At 40.5% G+C, this 17,527-nt stretch overlaps 1 long non-coding RNA gene across 1 annotated transcript in view; it reads left to right on the top strand.

The window, feature by feature from the left end:
* LOC309646605 overlaps positions 1-13,438 on the top strand; it is a 181,117-nt gene extending 167,679 nt beyond the window's left edge. The window contains exon 3 of the long non-coding RNA XR_014255460.1: positions 558-13,438. This is a non-coding gene — a long non-coding RNA (uncharacterized lncRNA). The remainder of the gene's footprint in view (positions 1-557) is intronic.
* Positions 13,439-17,527: the final 4,089 nt, after the last annotated feature.

The raw sequence follows: 17,527 nt of genomic DNA, 5'->3' as shown, positions 1-17,527 counted from the left end.
CAACTCTCCTCTGAGCACAAGACGAGAGCAATTTATACCCACCTCAGTCTGCCTTGTTGCTGGGTGTGAAGATGCAGGCTGTCAGGTGATACAAGATTCTCAAGGGAAAGAGCTCATTACACCTGGGGTGGAGGTGGGGCATTTATCCCCGAGGCTTCTCACTACCTGCCCTGTCTCTTCCCTGCGACGGCAAAGGGCAGTGAGGGAGCAGCCCGGCACGGCACGGCTCTCCTCTTCTCCTTCCCGTTCCCACCACTTCTCACACGCCTCTTTCTTCGAGATTATTTTTCCTCCTTGGCTTTTGCAGGTAAAACTCAACATAATTAATCAGATGTATATTAAAGAAAAAAGGCTGACCTTATTTTCCACACTTACAAAAGCTAAGGCCTTACTATGCTAGCTATGAACAATAATAACCTCCTACCTATACAAGAAAAAAAGCAAAAGCAATAACCTACCTACACGGTGATTTTTTTAATATACATTTATTTTTATTTATTTGTTTATTTATTTTTGGCTGCGTTGGGTCTTCATTGCTGCACGCGGGCTTTCCCTAGTTGCAGCGAGCGGGGGCTACTCTTCGTTGTGGTGCGTGGGCTTCTCATTGCGGTGGCTTCTCTTGTTGCGGAGCACGGGCTCTAGGCGTGTGGGCTTCAGTAGTTGTGGCTCGTGGGCTCAGTAGTTGTGGCACGTGGGCTATAGAGCGCAGGCTCAGTAGTTGTGACACATGGGCTTAGTTGCTCTGTGGCATGTGGGATCTTCTCGGACCAGGGCTCAAACCCATGTCCCCTGCATTGGCAGGTGGATTCTCAACCACTGCGCCACCAGGGAAGTCCATACATGGTGATATTTTAATGATGCGTTTCTATGCCAACCAAGTCCACATTTTGAGAAACTATGAGACATTTTTCTTTCAAGGTGACCTTAAGCTTAACTTTTTCATAACAAACTGTGGGGAAACTAATTACCGACAAAGGAGAAGATTCAAATTTCTACCGCATGTTGTCAGTTGAGTATGTGTTAGACTCTGTCAGTCTGATTAAGGGCTGACTTTCTGGGTCCAGAGGTGGAACAAGGCAGAAGTTATTTTTGTTCTGAATGAGAGGCTTTGCATTGAGACATAAATTCATGAAGTGTGATTAAATGCTATCAAGCTTCACTACCACCTCTTGTCCTATTCCTGGTGGGGTTAAGCGTTACAGATCCTCACCTTTCCACCATCCTACAGGAGGCAGGTGCTGGTGGCAGGGAGAGGAAGTGACTGTCCTGCAAGTCTGGGCCTCCAAATTTCCACCCGACTTCCACCGACTTGTCAGAAGGTCAGGCTCTGCAGAGCTAAGCAGCCCAGCACTGGCCCGAGTGTGCTTGCGGCCTCGGCCCGGCCTCTGGGCTCGATCTCAGGTACCTGACTCTTCTCTAGAGTTGGGTTGGGCTGCTTAGACCCAAACACCCCTCCAATCCTTTGTGACTAGATCGCTAAAACCAATCACATTCTTATTTTCAAACATTTCAAATATAGCTGCATAAATTCAAAGTGCGTGTTATAATCAAGTTGCATCAGTCAGCTTTATACCTAAGGCCTCTGAGCTTGACGTAAGAGACACTCTGGTGATGAAAGACCAAGTCTCGTCAGAGAGAGAACGCATCTGAGAGCGCCGCCTCCAGAAGCCGCCGGCCTTGCACGCACATCGACCCGAGGACCCCGTGCAATTAGAACTCGATGGGACGAGGCCTCCTGGAGCCTCAGCCTTGCTCTCTGCTGCCTGCCCTGCAGGGGAAGCAGACAGCTGTGTGAAAGAAGGGCGTGAGGGGGTCAGAACATGCTACTACCATGCTACGCGCCACTTTGGCATAAGGACTATCTTGGGCTGAAGGCAGCTGAGAAAGAGCAGACTCAGGAGGAGTTTCCTGCCCCCGACCCACACCTAAAATCAGGGGGTAAATTTCCGCTGTGAAGGGGGGGGTGTCTCCTCTCCTCTTCCACACCTGGAGCAGGAGAGCTCCTATCACAGGACATGGAAAGTCAGAGCCAACTTGGATGTGCATAAACAAACCTTACTAAAATAATCCTTCTCTTTCCTTATGTTTACCTTCCCACAATTTACTACCCCCAGAACCCCAAACCCCTTTCCTTTGTCTTGCCGCTTCTCACAATTTATCGTCCTTCGTTAAAATGGTATATAAGCTCTCAAGCCCAGACACTTCTTTGGGTTTGCGTTTCTTTTTGTGACGCTCTTGTGTGTGAGAAATAAACCTTTTCTCCTGGTAATCTGCCTTTTTTGTTTTTTTTTTCAGACTAATTTGCAGGCCCCAATTTCTGAACTGAAGAGTGTAGAGAAAAAATATTTTTCCTTCTCTACAAAAAGAAGGCAGACAGAAGGGGAATAAGGAAGGAAGGAAGGAAGGGAGGAGAGAGGGAAGAAAGAAGGAGAGGTTTCCAGTGAATTAAACTTTCATATTCTCCTAATAACCAAAAATGGAAATAGTTATTAATATAGAGACAAACAGGAGAAGATGCGTGAAACACAGTGAACTGAAAATGACATTTATGAGAAAGAGCCCCATGATCGGGTAGACTATGTCACTGTAGGTGTTCCCAATTTACCCTTTTCCCAAAGTTCCGTTCTACTGAGATTGTATGGAGCTTTAAATGCATTTTCCCATAGAAACAATGTCATAAATGAACTTGGATATGCAGGCTGGCTGTAGTAAATGTAGCTGTTTCTAAGAATGAGAATATTCTGGTTTTCTATCTCAACACTGGAGAGCTACCTGTCTGGGAAAAAAAATAAAGACACTCTCTACTTCCTCTGAATAGGGGGAAAAAAAGCACACCCCAAATCCCAAAAGAGGAAGTTAAAAATACCAGCCTCAGATTCACCTGTCACTGAAGGATCATTCAAAGGTAGAGTTACAAGTCAGGAGTTGCCTGGTCCTCACCTCAGAATAAGGGAAAACTTACACAGTGAAGAAAGAGCTGCACTGTATCATAACCCGGATGTGGTCAAACTACGAATGCAGGTGACACAGCACACCACCTCTCAGGATCGCATCTTGTTCTCGGGTGCCTTCTCAGCTCTTGCTTATTTTTTCCCCACAAACTCCCACTGAGCCTGGTGGCAGAGGGGTGGTAAGCAGGCATTAAAAGTTGCATTGGGACTTTTGGTGGTGATGGATATGTTCATTACCATGATTGTGGTGATTGTTTCAGCTGTATGTGATTACTAGAAATTGAGAAATACTTTACACATGTGTCAAAGACGGTCACGTGGAACACTTTAAATATATGCAGTTTATTGTGTACCACACACAATAAAGTTTTAAAAATTCTGCATAACTTGACAGATTCTAAAATTTCGTGGAAAAATTAAGTTAGAAGAATATCTAAGATAACTGAAAAGAAAAACAAAAATTAAAAAACTGTCGTATTTGACATTGAGAATTATGTATATATATATTTAATCCTAAGTAATGAAACAACACTGTATAGGCACAGAAATAGACAAAAAGATCAGTAAATTGAAATGGAAAATTTAGGGTAAGTATTGTTGTAGATAGATAGAAAGATAGGTAAGTAGATAGATAGATATAAAGGGAGATAGATAGATAGGCAGACAAATGAGGATAGATTTGAAGGAGTCCTGTTAATTCACTTAAATGTTCCATGCAGTCGAGAAGGAATGGCTTGGGAATTACAAGACAATTTCAGGTTTTTTAAGAATTTTCATTTTTTTCTCTAAAAAGCTAAAGAATATGACAAAACCGTTGATATTCACTAATTTTCTGTGTTGAGTAAATTGGTGTTTTAATAATAGACTTCCCAAAGTAAAAAGAAAAAAAAAATAGACTTTACAGAATTTCAAAATATTTTCCAACAAAAAAGCTGTAGTCACAGCAGTGAAAAAAGAAATGCATCAAGTGATTTTACGTAGTTTTAATAGCCGTAGAAAAGAGGGCAATTGGGTTTTCTTCTTGAAGAGCATGAGTGAACGGAAGCACTCAAATATTAGGAAAGTTAGGGGAAAAGAAATCAGAAGTAGCAAATGCTAAGATAATCTATCAATAGATTGGCAAGATACCTGGATGGACGGAATGATAAACTAGAGAGAAAAAGTCCCTCCATGAAGACAAGAAACGGCAACCTCGGTGACTTAGGCTATTTTGACGTCAAGCAGACAAATGGTCCTTGTCAACTAGGGCAGCTCTAGGTGTTTTAATGGTCCACACGCCATCCACTAAGCTGCCTTTGGGTCCTAAGCACTGACATCTTCCACAACCCAGAGGACCCCCGCTACGCTGCGACCCAGGACATTGCCTGAGCAGGTGAAGATGTGAAAGGCTCATTTGGAAGAAAACCATTTCGCCCTGCTAGGGAGAACGGACTGGCTGAGCTTGCGGGGAATTTGCATCTCCTTCTCAAAACTCCTGTGGATGAGAATTCGTAAACACAGTCCCATCCTGACACAAACTGGGAACCCACGCACCGCCTCAGCCAACCTCTGGGACTTGCGCTGAAACTGTTTTAAATTTACTTTGTCACTGAAGGGCAATGTTGTTGAACCTTAAAGTATGAATACGAATGATTTTCTTAAATTTAAAGTGAACTTTAAGAATTTGTTCTATGAAAGAGTTAGATTACCATAGGAAATCATTTAAGTAGGAAAATAAACACAGCACATAAAAATGGCAAATGCCACAAGTCCTAACATATTTAATAGACAGAGGAAGTGGTACGAGAGTGTTTTATTAATTGCTGCACACTTGGTTTTCCAGATTGAGAAACTGACAGTGTGAGACTCAGATGGGGAAAAAGGATGAGGCAGAGATACCGTGACACAGCCACTGTCATCGTCCAAGAAGAGGCGATGGTGGTTGTCATCAGGATGGTAGCAGTGGAGGGGACGAGAAAAGGACAGGTCGTAGGTATATTTTGAAGCTAGAATCAACAGAGGTGATAGGCTTTGTGAGGAACTGGATGTAGAATACAAGTGAAAAATAGAAGTCAAGGATGACACCAAGTTTTTTTGGCCTGAGCAGCTGGAGAGACAGAGTGTCACCATTTACCAAGAAAAGAACAGGTGTGAAGGAAACCACATTAAAGTTGAGATGCTGACTAGATATCTCATGTCTGAAATGTCAGCTAAGCATTGCATAATTAAGTCTGGCATTTTAAAGGGAGTCAAAGTCCAAATATACGTTTAGAAATCGTAAGCATGCATTTAGCTGTCGGCGGCGTGTAAAGCCATGAGACGGACTGAGCTTCGCTAAGAGAAATCACAACCTTGAGAAGAGATGAGATCTGAGAACAGAGCTCTGGACGTGCCAGTGCTTTCAGATTGTAGAAATGAGGAGGATTTAGCAAAGGATTCGAAAAGTTAGTGGTCAGAGCAGTAGGAGAACAATCAAGGGAAAGTGGTGTCCTTCAGCCAAACCAAGAGTGTCTCAGAAAGGCGTGATCACCTGTGCCAGACGCTGCGCACGGCCCAGGTGAGATGGGAATGAGAAGCCATCATTGGCTTTAGCTCAGGAAGCCATGATTGACTTTAGCAAAAGTGCTTTTCGTGGAGATTGAGGGATAAAAGCCTTGTTCATGTGGGTTGAAAGAGAATATCACTTATATGTGGAATCTAAAATATGACACAAATGAATTTATCTATGAAACAGAAACAGACCCACAGACATGGAGAACAGACTTGTGTTTGCCAAGGGGGAAGGAGGTTGGGGAGGGATGGATTGGGAGTTTGGGATTAGCAGAGGCAAACTAGTATATAGAAGATGGATAAACAACAGGTCCTACTGTAGAGCACAGGGAACTCTATTCAATATCCTGTGATAAACCATAATGGAAAAGAATATGAAAAAGAATATATAAATATATGTATAACTGAATCACTTTGCCGTGCAGCAGAAATTAACACAACATTGTAAATCAACTATACTTCAGTAAAATAAAATTTAAGAAAATGAAATAAAAATAAAGAAAAATTTTTTAAAAAAGAAAAAATTAAAAGAAAAAGGGGATTTCTAGTTCTGGCAAAGACCCTATTCCTACCAGTTCCTCCCCTTTCCAACTAAAAAACCCAGATATAATAAACAAACAAGCATAGGAAGACTCTGGAAGGCAGAAAGAAGGAGGGCAGCCCAGGGACCTTGGATTGAGGAACGGCACAGCAGTGGGTCCCCTGGGTTCCTTATCACCCAGACACGGCGCTCCAGAGCCTCTCATCCAGAACCGCCCACAGCACAGACTAAAAAGGCTCTGAGAAAAGCCTGCTCCCCTGGCCAAAGGACTGGGATGGTCTAACACTGGAAAACCTTTCTGGCAATACCCACCCTACTTCGGGCAAACATCGGCAGGAAAACTGCACCCCTTCCAAACTGCTCCATCGCTGTGGTTCCTGCAGGGCTGAGCAGGGAGCTGATCTTCCATCCCACACGAAGCCCATGGAAGCCGAGGGCAGCACCCTATCCTTTCACGGTGCTGTCTGTACCGCCAAGAGAGCTCCTCCTCCATCCTTGACTCCCCTGCCAGGGCGTCATCAGCGGGGCTGCACGGGAACAGGCGTTTCACACTGAAATTGTATGGCTCCTGCCACATTTACCAACCACAAACTGAAAGACGTAAGGCATATTTTACAGACTCTCTCGCTAAGCCTTAAACTAGAGTCATAACAATGCAATCATGTAGATAAGACAGTCTATTTCTAATTAAGTGGGCAATCCTCGTCAAGGATCTCCCATGTACTTAAAACCTGGAGGTACCCTGTAAATGCTAGTATCTTGCACAAGACCCTCTTCTAGTATGTAGCTGTTAGAATTAGGATTTTGCCATTTGGTGTGGGAAAACATCCACAGTATTTCCTAAGAAAAGATATAAAATGCAGACTTCCAGCAAACAGCCTTGTGATCATAAACAAGCAATTTGCACTTTATCCTTGAGGATAGATCTCAGCCTCTTGAAATAAAAGTGCTCTTTCTGATGAGTGGCAAGTTCTCAGAAAAATTTATCATTTATAAACATTAAAAGGCCTCTGTTGTCTGTTCCTCACGCTCGTAAACAGTGAGAGCAAGTGCCGTCCACAACTCATCATTCCCTCCCCTGTAAGTGTTTTGAAGGCAGTCAAATAGCACTGAGCCAGAGAGACGCTTTTTAACTCTTCATCTTTTCTTTGATTTAAAATTTAAAACTTAACACTAAAAGCATGAGCGACAAAGAAAAAAGAAATAAACTACTTCATCAAAATTTTAAACTTTTGTGCATTAAGGGCCACTATCAGGAAAATTAAAAGACAACCCACAGAAGGGAAACCATTTTTGCAAATCACGTACCTGATAAGGGTCTAGGATCCAGAATATATAATGTTTACAACTCAACAACAAAAAGACAAATGATCCAATTTAGAAATGGGCACACTTTTAGATCCATGGTGCATTCTATTTCTATGACCACCTTCTTTCAAGGAAAATCTTTCTATTAATCTGCTACTCAGCTTCAGAATTCCCACATAAACGCAAATTTAGTAAATTATTCAATGCAAGTTTTAGAACTTCAAAAATGTACGTCACCATTGAGCCTGACAGTGGCATTAGGTGTAAATAGTACATACATACATACATAAAAGTGGGCAAAGGACTTGAACAGACATTTCTCCAAAGAAGATGTGCAAACGGCCAACAAGCACATGAAATTGGGCTCAATGTCATTAGTCGTTAGGGAAACACAAATCGAAACTGCAATGTGATACCACTTCATCCCCACTAGGAGGCTATGATTTTTTAAAAAGAGATAATAACAAGTGTTGGTGAGAAGGTGGATAAATTAGAACTGTTAGACTCTACCGTTAGGATGTAAAATGGTACCGCCACTTTGGAAGAGTCTGACAATTCCTCAAAAGGTTAAATGTAGACTCACCATATGATCCAGTAACTCCATTCATTTTCACTCAAGAGAAATGAAAGCATGTCCACATAAAAACTTGTACCTGAATGTTCATAGTAGCATTATTCATAATAGCCAAATGTAGCAAGTGTAGAAATCAAACGTCCATTAACTGATGAATGCAACATGGAACAACATGGAACAAATACAACATGGAACAGTGGAATATTTCTCAACCATAGAAAGGAATAGAGTACTAATACATATTACAATGTGGGTGAACCTTGAAAACATTATATTCAGTGAAATACGTTACATATTGTATGATTCCCTTTGTATGTGACCCAAAAGTCACATATTGTATGATTCCCTTTATATGAAATATCCAGAATAGTTAACTCGTTAGAGACAGAAAAAGACTGATGGTGGCCAGGAGCTGGGGAGGAGGGGTGGAGGGAGACTGCTTAGTGGGGACAGAGTTTACTTTGGGTGATGAAAATGTTTGCAACTGGATGGAAGTGGTGTTTGCACAACTTTGTGAATGTACTAAATATCACCAAATTGTTCATTTTTAGGTTACATTTTTGTTATGAGAATTTCACCTCAATTTTAAAAAAGAATTATAAATTAAATTGAGGCTAAATTACAGTGAATCTTGAATGACATGATAAAGGTTTTAGATTGGATCCCGTAAATAATATAGACCATTTCTTAAAATATTTTTTAAATCAAAGTTCACATTTTAGGATGATTAATTTCTTATTTCTGTACTGTTTATCAAGACCAAAACATCCAGTTCAGAAGCAGAGCATTCAGTCAGCTTGCTGTTCTGTCTAAACGAGGCTTCCCAGTTGTCAAGACTGATTTTTCTCTCATTTTTTCCCCCCATTAATGAAACTGATAAACAGGGAGGCTAGTTCTGTATTCAGTTATATGTGATCACAGAGGCTCTTTCAATCTTTAGAAGAGAATCATTTCATGAGCACCTGAGATAAAAATGGGGTTTGGAAATGGTAATTTGTGATGACCTGGAGAGAGGGTGAAGAAATAGATGCAATTAGTGAGAAGCATAAAACTCAGGCCAGTGAGTCCACAGAGACGTGTGGGAACAAAGAGGGGAGCTGGCTGGAATCAGAGAAATGAGTCAGAGGGACCCAGGGGACAGCCTGTAAGTCCTGACAGCTGCAGCCTGCAGGGAAGTGGGCGGGGCTCTGCCCCTTGAACATCCAACTGAGGGACCTTGCTTCCTTCAGACTCAGGCAATCGTAGCCAGAACTCAAGACAAAAGCAGGTTTCTGGATACCCAGCCAACAGTAGGCTCTGAATCTTTTAGGTAGGTTTTCCTGGGTTTATACAGTTCTCTACAGTTGTGCAGTTTATGCCTCAAATTATTCATGTTCTTGTCCTCAAACTGAGCAGAGGAAAAGGAAAAAAATTCCAAGGTGAGGTCCCGAGGGTGGCTGGTGACCATGGTAAAACCCCAGCCTCCAACAGTGGCCCGGGGACGTGATGGGCTCCAATGTAGGGAACCTGTTTTCTTTACCTCAAACTCTTGTTTTTGAGTCAGAAGTCACATCCATTGTCATTTATTTCTGTATTTGTTTCTCTTATCATTTTCTTTAACGTATTCATTTATATAAAGCCCCATAGGATCTCAGTGGTAAACTCTCGTCTCCAAGACAAATGGTGATGTGTGCTGTAAACCAACAGATCGATAATAAATACCCAGCTTAATGCTATAAAGTGGCTTCTTTGTGATTGAGTGACACAGCGTTTTAGCAGCTACTGAGATAAAACATGGTTACAGGTCTATTTCCTAATCATCTCCACGGCACCTCTTGCTTATCTCGGTGACATGGCATTTCATCTGCACTGGGTGTGGCCATCTCCACCATTAGACCATGAGCTCTCTGGAAGTAGGAAACTTTTCCTATATTTCTTCCTATATTGGTCAGCCTGGTGCAGAGAGGCAGAGGATGCTCAGTCAGAGAGTGTGAACTCCACGTGCGGTTCATGCGGACGGGGACCCTTCCTGCCTTCCTGCCTGCTGTATCTTCCATACGAGTGCAGACCTAGCACACAGCAAGACCTCAGATACGTATTTGTTGAATGAATGAATATGTTAATTAAGAGATGCATACATTCAGCTTTTTTCACTCATTTAAGCTTATTGCCAGTATTAAAATATTCAAATAGAAACCTAACAAAATAGATGGTCCCTTGGATATTTTGCCTACAGATTGCCAAATATCTGCCTGGTGGATATATCTAGATCTATCTATCTATCTATATATATAGATATATATAGGTCAATATAAGCACTATAAAGCTATAAATCTCTCTCTCTCTCTATATATATATATGTCAATATAAGCACTATAAAGCAATGACAGATATTCAAACCTGTAATAGACTAGAGACATTAAGAAATTTAAAGTACCTTAGAATCATAGAAAAATATGTTATTATAAAATTGTTCGGGCAAACACTGTTTTAGCCAAAGTGTCAAGTTTTTCAAATGATTTATAGTAAACACTACTGTGTATGTGTATATAAAGCCAACCAGATATATCATGGTAGATATATCTATGCAGATATTTGCAATTATGAATGGGAATGACTGAATGGTAGACTTCCCTAGCTATCTTGATGTGGGTAGGTACACTCTTTTCCTTTGTGAGCAGTATTTGTTAGTCCTCCTCTACATAAAACTAAAAAAAAAAAAAAAAAAGGATTTCTAATCTAGCTCCTTTCTAGATAAGAGCTCTTCTGTGCTGGGGAAATCAGCATGATGAATGCACATGATTTCTCTGCTTTCCTTTCTTAGCTAAAATATCCTTCTACTCTGGGAAATGACCTGAAATTTCAGCTCATAATTCACCTCTCACAACTTTGTGTCATCATGGGTGACTATGGCCTGGTTTCATGCCTTTAAAGTACTTTTGATCAGAAATGTTCATATGCCCTTTTGTACCTCTGCAACAGCAACGTGCTTTCACCCTTGGGAAACAATAACAAAAGTAAGTGGGAAAAAGTAGAGTCTCTTCAGCTATCAAAACATGCATTTTTACATTTTCATATAGTAAAAACTTGCTTATTAGATACTGTAGCAGGTATATTTTATTAACCAGCAGGTAAATATAAGCACTATAAAGCAATGACAGATATTCAAACCTGTAATAGACTAGAGACATTAAGAAATTTAAAGTACCTTAGAATCATAGAAAAATATGTTATTATAAAATTGTTCGGGCAAACACTGTTTTAGCCAAAGTCTCAAGTTTTTCAAATGATTTATAGTAAACACTACTATGTATGTGTATATAATGCCAACCAAAACGCTTCTGTCTTATGCCAGAAATCTGTTTTCTGGTCTGCCAGAACGTTCTGATGAATAAAGTATATAATACTAGTATATACAGATAATCAAAATTGTTTTTATGTGTGGTAAATGCTAAACTGTTTGGGTTCTGGTGAAAAAAAATCCTGTGTTCATCTTGCCAAGAAGTTCTTTACCCATCAGGAATGTTTCAGGAAAATCTAGAGCCTAGATCTCTTATTCCTTTGCATTTAGTTACTGACTATTTTTGATAAGAGCCTTTTGACTCTGAGCTTGCTTTATGGAACTGTTCCAAAACTGTTCTCTTTAAAAGGGAACTTTTCCTTTGCCAACATTAAACCAAATCTAGACTTTAGCTTGGTTACTATCTTATATATTTGGACAGAGGATTATAATTGGGACCAAAAGCAAAGGCATCTACAGATACTGTTTCCAAATATACAGTTTCCAACATCAGTACTGTGAGCTAAATGGGGCAAAGAAGCAGTGGTTGCTTCATTGCTAGGGCAAAGGGGTTGTAACAACCTTGTGGGTTTGTTACTGTTGTTGTTTTTTTCTCCTAAAGCTCCTTCCATGAGAATTAAACAAAAAAACACTTATGTCATCAGGGTTGTTCAAATGTCAATAAATGTTTAACATGTCATATCTTCATATTTAACTTCCAATTGTTAAGTATAAGTCATCAAAGAAAATCAAATGGTTATATAGATGTTACAGATTAGAGTCCTAGGTATACAACCCGGCTCAGATTCATGGGGAAATTTCTTGACTCCTTAACTGTCAGAGTTCAGATTCACAGCTTACTAAAATATTGTTAAACTGCGCTGCATTAGAGTATAATTTTCAAAAATATAAAATCATTACTCTGGTGCAGATATAAAATGAACATGTGTGATCAATGAAGGAGCCAGTAATCAATGAAGGAGCCAGTAAGATGGTAAGTCAAGTCCAAAGCACTTGAGCACTTATGTGTATATAGGCTACTGGATAAGAAAATGTTAGAATAAGATTGCTACATTACATATAAAACTGATTTCAGTCCAGTGAAACCATAGACCACAACCTCTGAGTTAACTGAATGAACAGAAATTACTTGTGTCTCTACCAGGAAAAATCTACAAGCTAACCTTTGCTTCTGCAGAGGAAAATTGTCCAGACGATAAAATCAAGCCCAGCACTGCACTGAAAGAGTAGCCAGTGATCTTTCGTTTATTCCCAAGTTTCAGATAAGTTTTCTGACTACTTATTTATAGAGATTGTGTGTCTGGGTTTTTTACATATTCAACTAACTTATTTTACCAGGTTCCTAATCCTGTACATCAAAGGATGAGACATGTCCACATCACAGCAACATCAATAACCCAAAATGATAAGTATTGGTTTCAGAGAATTTCATTAAGATTCATTCATTCAAAAAAAAAGAGATTCATTCATTCAACAAATGTTTCTTTAATAATAATAATAACAATAATAGTAATAGGTAACTTTTTTAAGCTTTATTTTATATCCGAGTACAGTTGATTTACAATGTTGTGTTGGTTTCAGCTGTACAGCCAAGTCGTTCAGATCCTCCTGTGTTCCAGATACTGTGCTTCACCTCTGTTATCTCGTCTGCAAAACTCTGTGGAAGAGCTACTGTTGTGATCTTCACTGATTTTATTCATTATTAACCCCAGACTTATACAGCCTAAGTAAGTTGTCCAAAATTTTACCTGGTAAGCGGTGGAGCTGAAACACAAACCAACATCTGTGGGGGGAACAGAATCCACATCCCTAAAACCCGCAGAGTGTCTCCGACGTGCAAGGATGGTGATTGATAGGACACAGCTCCTGCCTTCAAGGAGCTGCAAGTCAAGCGCAGGAGGTGAACGAACTGTTAATAGAAGATGCAAGCGCCATGATGTGCTGAGTACAGATAAGAGGGTGCAAGCGTATATTGGAAGGACACTGAACCCAATTTGGGGGCCATGAGAGGCTTTGTAAAGGGATGTCATTATCAGTATCATTTAGTTTGGTACTGTGACTTGATTGTATTGCTGTTTGTTTTCTACATTCATCAAGCCCACCGTAACTAAACCCAAAATTGCAACCCATTACCAGCTTATCTCCTTTATTTATCCCTTAACTGGAAAAGAAGATAAGAGGGACTTCTCTGGCGGTCCAGTGGTTAAGACTCCACGCTCCCAATGCAGGGGGCACAGGTTCCATCCCTGGTGGGGAACTAAGATCCTGCATGCCGCGAGGCTTGGCCAAAAAAAAAAAAAAAAAAATGTGAATAAGCACCCCGGTCTTGTAAAGGACCATTATTCTCATGTTATAATATAAAACCTTTTTATTTTTCAAATAAAAATTGATCATTGTAATACTTTGAATTTTAACCCCTAACAAGATTTGGAAATTGATTATTAGACATTCCGTTTATATACTAATATCATCTTAAATTTCATAATATGGACCAGTATATCTTAGATTTTTAAAAGGAGAGAGATATCAGTTCAGAAATCACATTCAGCCCAAATGTGCATCTAAGGGGCACACCTAGCAAGACTTTCTAATCTTTCTAGATCCTAATACTTTCAATTCAGAGTTTTCCTTGAGATTCTTTTCACGGAACCTTCATGATAACACTTAAGCCTTCCCAGAATCTGTTAAAGTACTGGTCTCTCTGCATTTCTACTGGTCTCTCTGTATTGCTGGCCTCTTTGTGCCATCTAGTGAACATTTACAAAGTTTTCATAGAGAACGAAATCCAGGAAGCTTCTGCTGAAGATATGAAATTTAATAATATTTAAGGCATATAATCTTTTTAAAAAACCATTTATCTTTGCTATTACTGAATAAATATGCCCTCTCCATAAAATTCATAGTCTCGCAAATAAAGGTTTTATGAAACCTAAATAAACAGAAAATAATGTTGAAGTATTACAAAGGGGTTTTACTTTTATGAAAGAGCATTTCCATTACTTTTTACTTTTCTTCTTAAAGAGTTTCCTTAATATTCACACTCCATGTTTTTGTCTGTCATTCCCTTTACATGAATGCATAGCAATTTCAAATAAAATAAATTTCAGTTCTTTGCTTAACTGGGGAAGAATTTCTCATTTAGATTTTTCTCACGTTCCTAGTATTTACCCAAATGAGTTGAAAACCTTTACTCACACAAAAACCTGCGCACAGATATTTACAGCAGTTTTTTTTTTTTTTAATTTATTTATTTTTATATTTATGGCTGTGTTGGGTCTTCGTTTCTGTGCGAGGGCTTTCTCCAGTTGCGGCAAGTGGGGGCCACTCTTCATCGCGGTGCGCGGGCCTCTCACTATCGCGGCCTCTCTTGTTGCGGAGCACAGGCCCAGACGCGCAGGCTCAGTAGTTGTGGCTCACGGGCCTAGTCGCTCCGCGGCATGTGGGATCTTCCCAGACCAGGGCTCGAACCCGTGTGCCCTGCATTGGCAGGCAGATTCTCAACCACTGCGCCACCAGGGAAGCCCCATTTACAGCAGTTTTATTCATAATTGCTAAAACCTGGAAGCAACCAAGATGTCCTTCAGCAGGTGAATGGATTAACAAACTATGGTACATCTAGGCACTGGAATATCATTCAGCACGAAAAGAAATCGGCTTTCGGGGGAAATCGTGGTGGTCCAGTGTTTAGAACTCGGCAGTTTCACTGTTGGAACCAGGGTTCAATCTCTGGTCAGGGAATTAAGATCCCGCAAGCCATGTGGCACGGCCATGGAGGAAACTTAAATGCACATTACTAACTGAAAGAAGCCGGTATAAAAAGGCGACACACTGTATGATTTTACCTATATGACATTCTAAAAAGGCAACACTGTGGAGACAGTAGAAAGATCAGTGTTTGGGGGAAGAGGGAATGAACCGGTGGAGCACGGGGAACGTGGCGGGGGTGGGGATGAAGCTATTCAGTAGGATTCTACAGTGGTGGATACGTGTCATTGCACATCTGTCCGAACCCATAAAATGCACACCACCAAGGGTGAACCATATGTAATGTCAGTGATGTGTACGTAAGTGCAGATCCTTCGGGGATCTCCAGGGAAATTGTTGCTTTCTCAGTACAGGTGTGACCTCTTCCTCTTTCTCTTTTCTTTCTTCCTGAAAGGAAGAAAGAAAAGAGGATGGCGTTGGGGCAGCCATCTTGTGACGATGAAGTGGCAAGACAACAGCATATGCTAGGAATGGTGCAGGGAAGGGTTTAAAGGACCCTGGGACATTCACAGCATCATGGAACCATTCCATTGACTCTGAACTGCTGACTCCAGACTTATCAGAAAAATGGCCATCCATAAAAGGAGTTATATGGAGACAAATGTTACTCACTTAGTTATCACTTATTAATTACTGATAGGCTAATCTATCTTATGGTTAATTACCAGGTTTATCAACATTCACATAGCAGAACTAAGAAGGTTATGTTTAAATTGATTGTATTTGGAAAAATCCAAATGTTTGAAATAACATAAAAATAACATCCAAGTATAGCTATTGTTAAATAAAAATCCTGATGTTTAAATCCTGTAGACATAAGTATAGAATTAAAATTTAAATTCCCTAGTAATTGTATCCGAACATATTCTCAAACTCCAAAAAATACAGAGGATTAACATAATTACTTGAATTTTTCAAGCCAGAGTTATCTTAATTGTGGATATCTAAGAATAACTCTATGACTATCAACATTTTTAATTTGGGGGGTTGAACTTTGTAATTTTTGATTTACTGTATCAGACATAGTTACATAGTCATAAGAAAATTTTCTGTTCTGAAAGAAACGTGGTGAAATTTCTTACATAAAAGATCCAATGGACTTGAATAATTCTTATTTTTTTCATACAAAAATTATCTCAGTGCTCCCTCTGGTGGCTTTTCTCAAAAATAGACTTTCATATACTCTGAATTTAAATAGTTTTCAGGACTCAAAATTTCAAAGAAAATTTACCAAAACTGTAAACGATTGATATGAAAATTGGTATGAATGATAAAAGATGCAGTGAATCTCCCCGAACCCTAACTGCCTGGATTTAAAGATACTCAGTCATTTATCCCTCCATTCAAAAACATGCATTGCGTACCTGCTGTTAAGGATAAACTGAGGCATATTAACAAATTTAAGAGTTTATTTGAGAAAAAATCCACTAGAATCAGGCAGCACCAAACCAGGAGTGGTTAGGAGCCTTCCACCCACAGGAGCTGGGTAAAGACTTTCATAGAAAAGACACGGAAACAAAGCAAGGAAGTTACTTGTTTGGTTGTATAAGAGGTTACCTTATTGGGAAAGGTTAGCTGTGATTGTTTGTCCTTAGGGTTTGATTTCAAAACCTTGAGGCATTTACAGGCTTAGGTTTGGGTTTGCTTCCTTAGGACGCTAAGGTACCAGAGCCATCCCAGTCTCATGGCCTCGTTTGTTTAATTAAACCCCATTATGTGACAGATTCCGTTTTACGTGTATCACAGACTCAGGTAACCGGGAAGCACAAGCCTGCCCTCAGGGTGCTTTCATTCCAGTGGGGATGGCAGACAAAAGTCAGGGAAATAAAGAAATAAAATACCTAGGAACTGTAACAGAAACAAACAGGGAGTCGAAATAGAGAAGAGCAGTAAGTAGTAGGGCAAGATCTTCTGAGGGGACAAAGTCTGAGGACGAGAAGGAATTGGCCAGGTGAGAGCTGGCTGACATCGCTGGCGAGCAAAACTCAGGTGCAAAGGCCCCGCACAGAGAAGGGCTGGGGGGTGAGGGCAGCGCTGCAGGGCTGGGTGATCACAGTGGAACCATGTGGTCCCCCGGATCACAGCAAGGAATCTGGATTTCATCCAAACTGTGATGAAAATCTACTTAAGAGACATATTGAGGGCAGCGAACGGAACAATTTACATTTTCATAGAATCAGTCTTGCTGCTACGTGGATGGAAAGTGAATCAGAGAGAAGTCAGAATGAATTCAGGACATTGGTTACAGGGTGTTTCAGGAAAGGTTAGTGGCTTGTGCTAGGGTGACTTCAGGGAGGAGGGGGAGAGAGTGGGAGGGAGAGAGGAAGATGGAAAAGGAGAGGGAGAGACACAGGGGGCAAGCACAGAGCCCTGAGTCCTTATTCAAGATCTACTTTAAAGGCAGAACCAAAGCTGATAAACTGGACACAGACGCAGGAAAAGGGAAAGAAACTGAGAACAAACCTCCAGAAGGGGCGAGGTGTCAACTGGGGGGGAGGGGCAGAGGTTTGGGTGAAGCACAAATGTTCTCCTGGGGCTTGTTCACATAAGGCTGCTTTGAGACATCTGAGTACAGACGA

Source organism: Balaenoptera physalus (assembly GCF_965194825.1).
Source record: "Balaenoptera physalus genome assembly, chromosome: 17".
Lineage (NCBI taxonomy): Eukaryota > Metazoa > Chordata > Mammalia > Artiodactyla > Balaenopteridae > Balaenoptera > Balaenoptera physalus.
Note: the sequence above shows the minus strand (reverse complement) of the source record. Positions and strands in the feature narration are given on the sequence as shown.